General features: G+C 40.9%; 1 long non-coding RNA gene across 1 annotated transcript in view; it reads right to left on the reverse strand.

Annotated features, from left to right (window-relative positions):
* LOC113477595 overlaps positions 1-482 on the reverse strand; it is a 12,777-nt gene extending 12,295 nt beyond the window's left edge. Inside the window, exon 1 of the long non-coding RNA XR_003397934.1 lies at positions 266-482. This is a non-coding gene — a long non-coding RNA (uncharacterized LOC113477595). The remainder of the gene's footprint in view (positions 1-265) is intronic.
* Positions 483-5,511: the final 5,029 nt, after the last annotated feature.

The raw sequence follows: 5,511 nt of genomic DNA on the forward strand, positions 1-5,511 counted from the left end.
CAGACAAGCATCACAGGTATACTGCATTCCCCCACAGGACAAGCCATCACAGAAAGAACACACCAAACCTTGAAAGTGCTTTTGCAAAAACAAAAGGGGGGAAGAGATCTTGGCTCCAGGTCAACCATATGCTCTGCTGTAAAACACATGCATTTTTTCCACCAGAATGCCAGGGCAATACAAAACCAGTTTTCTTTATCAACTTGCCCTGAGTACCAGAAAGGCTCCATCTCTTCAAACCTTTTAAACATTTCCCCTGTCTCACGGGTGCCACCAGTATTGTGTCGTCTTTCATCACAGATACCAGATCAACAAGAAGTCCAGAGCAAGGCTCAAGCGTTAACAAAAACCTAGAAAGGGATAACTGGGAAGGACCATATAATATCTTTAATAACCTGGGGAAGAGGTTATGCTTGTGTCTCCACAGGTCTCATCTCCAATGGTCACTGGCAAGGTGTGTGCAACCACACCTGAGGCGTGAGAGGCAGCCAGCACTCAGGATCCAGCTGTGGGTGCTCTAGGGTACCCGCCCCTGCGTGGACAGTTTGCAATCTCTTCGACTGATCATTTAAGCAGATGTCTGGGTAATGTTTGCTACTGCAACAGAACAAACTACATTACATTTGCTAATTCTTTTAAGAGAAAATGCTAACAGTAATTGCAACTCCTTAATGAGATATATAGGCTTACTAGTCATTAGTGAAAGATGTAGTTTAGATGAAATGTAGTTATTAAGGATGAAAGGCTGTAAGAATGTGTGTATTCAACTTTGTTTAGCAATATTAAGAGCTCAAGTGTTTAACCTTATTTAGAAACTCCCTTGGTTTCCCCCCTGGAGTGCTGGCCAGGCTCCGGGTGGAACCCAACAGGAGGATGAAATCAGATGTTCCCGCTCAAAGAAAGTTGCCAGTTATTTTGGCCTGTTGATTTAAAGGCTGGACCAGCTTGCAGTGACTTTGGATGCCTCACCTATGCAGGGACGCATCACGTAGGGTTTCCAGTTTGTGAGGAAGGGCACTCTAAATTCTCGCTGTATCCAGGGTTCCCTAGCAATTGCGGATCTGAATGTTAGTACTTCTATTAATTAAGTGTGCTATTCCATATTTTTCTCACTCTTTATTTTGTAGTATTTAGTCATATCCCTTGAATGTGGGTAGTATGGGATGCTTTGTACTTGATAGGGTACCTTTAACAGTTTATTGCGGTGATTAGGAATAGTATTATTGATTGTAGTAATTATTAAAATAGCATATAGTTGTATAATGAGAAATATTAGTAAATTTATGCTTGTGCAGCCTGCACAAAAAGAAAAAGGGGGAATTGTTGAAGAATGGCTTGCAGAGCAAGGCGATAGGTCTGCACAGGAGCTGATTGCAGCCATCTGAGGTAAACAAAGGAAAAAACCCAGGGTACCCAGTTATGCTAACAAAGGACTGTTATGTTAACAAAGAGAGAAACTGAGGTACACAACGGCCTTGAGTGTGATGGAAAACAGCCTTGGGAAAGAAAGCAAGTCCGAGGAAGAAAGGTGTTGATGCATACCTGAAATACCACAAGGGGTTGGGATATTATAATGTAGCCTTTTAGATGTATCCAATGGCTGAGATATAATGTAACCTTTTAAATGTACCCAATAGATTTGTGAGTAGTGTATTGTAGAGTGCTTATATAGGTGTGATTTCTTTCGATAAAATCGAAGCTTGCTCTATCATTCACATTGAATTGGCTGCTTGCTTCCTCCGTCCTCCACAGATATATATTCAACTACCATCCCTAGGTGATGAATTAATCCCTGATCCTAGAAAGTATGAGGTTCTTCCCACCTTCTTTAGGTTTTTATGGTGTAGATATGTACAACTGAGTTTCTCATGCCATAGCTTTATTTGTAATGACAGAAGAAAGGAAGGCAGACATACTCAAGTGTCTTTTTTTTTTTCTGATTTTCTTATATTTTTATTTTAACATTAGACCAATTGGATCCCATATGCCATTGGCTATATTAAGTGAATCCAACATATAAATCCTTTATGTGATCTACCCCCTGGAGACTCATTATTCTGAGTGCTGGCATTTTGGAAAAGGAGAACTAAAGAAAAATGAAATCACAGCAGGAACCAAAAGCTTTCCTGGGAGAGAAACACTGTGTGCTCAAGGCCAATCACTGCAAGCCATGCGTAGGGGGAAATTAGCTGACTCCAGTTTTAGGAGTGCAAAATACCGTAGCTAAAGATTTCTGAGTCACAACGCTCAAATGGGACAAAATCAAGTCTTCTAGGGATGAAACTTTCTTATAGGTTTTCCGGCTGAAGTCGTAGTTATCAGAGCACTAGTATTTGCCCTAAAAAGTAAATACTTCAGGAAAACAGGAGGGCCATCAATCTCTACGATTAAACACAGAATTCTTTTGGTATCTGTGTAAAACATATCAGCATGAGACTACTCCCTTCAACATACATATTTGGCCTATGGAGGGAGAACTGTGGAATACCTCAATTTACATTAATCTTGGATGAAAACCTTGTAAGAGAGACTCAGTCCCCAGGAATGTCCATGTCAGGCTTCTGCTCTGAACTACTTTGTGGAAGGGCATCTCTCCTTTTCTGCTGACTATGGGGTACCTACGGAGATCCTTCCCCTACGCAACATAACTGAAGTTTGATAAAGTGGATGCTGCAAAGTATGATTCCCTAAATGCTACCCTGAGGAACACGTGTAAGTAACTGCCCAATCTAAGCTACTACACATCTGCTAAACAGCAGTCCCTTCAGACCCTTCGGAGCTGAAGTGTTTCCTGTTTCACAAGTAGTATCTGACAGGTTAATCTTGAGAAAAGATCAAATATAAAAAATATTTTAAAACCACCACCAGCTTTGGCTATGAAAACTACTGCAGGGAGACTCTTTTCTTCTTTATTTCTACTTCCCTCCCTACCCTTCTTTATCTTTTCTAATATGAAAGATTTCCCCTCTCTGAAAGAGATTAAATACGTTTATACTTGTACTGAGCTTTCTGCTACAGCCACTGAGAAAAGAATCAGATATTAATGCTTTTACACTGAATTTTACCACTGTTTTCATGCTCTTAAGCTTTAGAAAAAAGAAAAAAAAGCCCAAACAACCAACAAGCCAACATATGGTCTCAATTTAAATATTTCAGGACTGGAAGGTTGATTCCACTACTTGAATAAAAGCTCTTTAAGTAATAAACTATTATTACAAAGTTCACCATTAAGAGGCCCTGAATTTTCTCCGAGATATTATTAAGGAAAATAATAACAGAACTCCCATTGCTAAATCTGCAGCTTTTGATGCAAATATTAACCAGCAAATCAAATTAAAGAGAAGCAGAAGGTAGGTGAAGGTGAATCCTCAAAACACAGGCTTTTCTGTATTGTTAGTTTATCCTTAGAATTGCTTGTCAGGTAGGCGTGAAAATGGTGGAAGTTTTATTTGTTTTTGCACTGAGGCACTGTTTCCTCTATCCAGTTTGTTGGGGGGTAGCTGGGGGAAGAACAGAGGAATAGACATAATTTTTAATTAGGGGGGAAAAAGGTTCTGTCTTTATACTGATATGTGGTATTCTTTGAGATGAAATGTCATTCTTTGAAAAATTATTTGGATTAACAGAATCATTTGGTGAAATAATTTTCTTTCAGCTGAATAAACATACAAATTAGAAGTAAAGAATAGAGGTTTCTGACATTCTAAAATCAAAACCAGGTGTTTCTTTAATTTAGAATGAGCTCCAAAAATTTTTGGTTTGTAATCTTTGAGGACTTTCAAACCTTTAGATTTGAAGAGGTCAAGAAGACCTTCAAATCTAAATGAAACATCATGCAAGCTTTCAAACATGGAAAAAAAATTATCAGGTATATTCACATTTGACTGACTTTAAAACCAACACTTTTCATAATTTTTCAGTAATGAAAACTGAACACAATTATTTACACGGCTATATTTGCACATACTGAATAAATACTACTGGGCATAAAATCAAATTTGCTTCTCAAGTCCTTAGGACAGTTGTCTTGCCAATTATCAGGCCTAGCATAAAGGACACAGCCAGCATAAAGATGAACCAATAACCAAATTCTATTTGATACAAAAAGGTCAGTACATGGGTGAGCGCTGGGGGTACAGACAAGTCAGATTATAATCGACATCAATCCCACTGACCCCAATGACAACACCGCATGACCAACAATGGGTGGAATAAATGGTGAAATACAGTCTCCCATAGAAGGGATGGGAGACAACAGAATCAACAAGCCAAATACATAAGACCAAGGAAGCCATACACTGAATCTCTACACAGCCCGGGTTTACAAAGGCCAGACCTGACTGGAGCCCAGTCCCAGGAGGTCCTTCCCCAACAGGAAACTCTGCACAGAGCATCCACCTCACAGACAGACACTGCCCCTCCTGCAAGTGGTCCCAGCTTTCATCCCTCAGTGGGACACCTGACCTTTGCTTACTGAATGGGGGACACCTGGGGCTCATTTACCCAATGGCTCTGTCTGCAAGGCCGGAGCACCCTGGAGGGAAGCCTAAAGGCAAACTCACCCCCACTTTGGGAAGGGCTGTGGGAATCACCCATATGTCAACCTTAATCTGGGGTTTGGGGTTGAAACCCCAGCGTTTCAACAGTACATCTGACCTCTGCCTGCCTATAGGAATCTCACACGGAAATGCTTGTACATCTTCATGATTATTGGAAGTAGTCACAGATTTGGGAATGATCTGGCTCACACTGAGCTCGGTGACTTTTGCTTCTCTGCATAATGTCGCTGCTTCAGAGAATGGAGGGAATGTGCCCCTGACACAGGGCAGCACACAGCCAGGGGCAAACCTACTTCACTGGGAAAGTAGGTTTGCTCCAGACTGAGGAGATGGCTACTCTGGATTATCTTCCAGTATGTGTGAGTGCTCTGAATATGCGTTTCTGCGAAACTGCACCTCCACAAGCCCACTGCATCCTGCCTCATTAAGGGCCCCCAGAGAGCATCTGCAAGCCCACTAGGAGCCTCTGAGAAAGATGTCAAAGAAATTCCAACATCAAAGAAATTCCAGCATCAAAGAGCTGTCAAGTTTGGGGTCTGAATTGGACATTACTATGAGGAAGGCTAAAATTCCCTCAATCAGGAAGGCTAAGTGCTTCTAGGAACCAAAAGACTAATTAAAAGCAGGAAAGGAAAAAAAAAAAAAAATTATGGATTTCTGTCTCATTCTGTGCAGAGATTTTTTTAGAACTGTGATTTAGACTTTAGTACTTGTATTTTTCATAGTTTTTCTTTGAAATGTAGTTCTGTGAAACATACCTAGGATACTCAACTCTGGTGAGGGGACCTCAAGTACCCAGCCTTGCTCCCATTAACTTCTTGTCTTGTGCTTTCCACTAAAAGACCAGAGCTCTGCCCTCAGCTTAGAAAGCTCAGCCCCAGCGGTACAGTGCTCCTGCAAGCCAAACAGTATCTCCACTCCTTGGAGACATCAATTATCCCTTGCAAAACTC

The sequence above is a fragment of the Athene cunicularia genome, assembly GCF_003259725.1.
Source record: "Athene cunicularia isolate RWA chromosome 2 unlocalized genomic scaffold, athCun1 chr2_part2, whole genome shotgun sequence".
Lineage (NCBI taxonomy): Eukaryota > Metazoa > Chordata > Aves > Strigiformes > Strigidae > Athene > Athene cunicularia.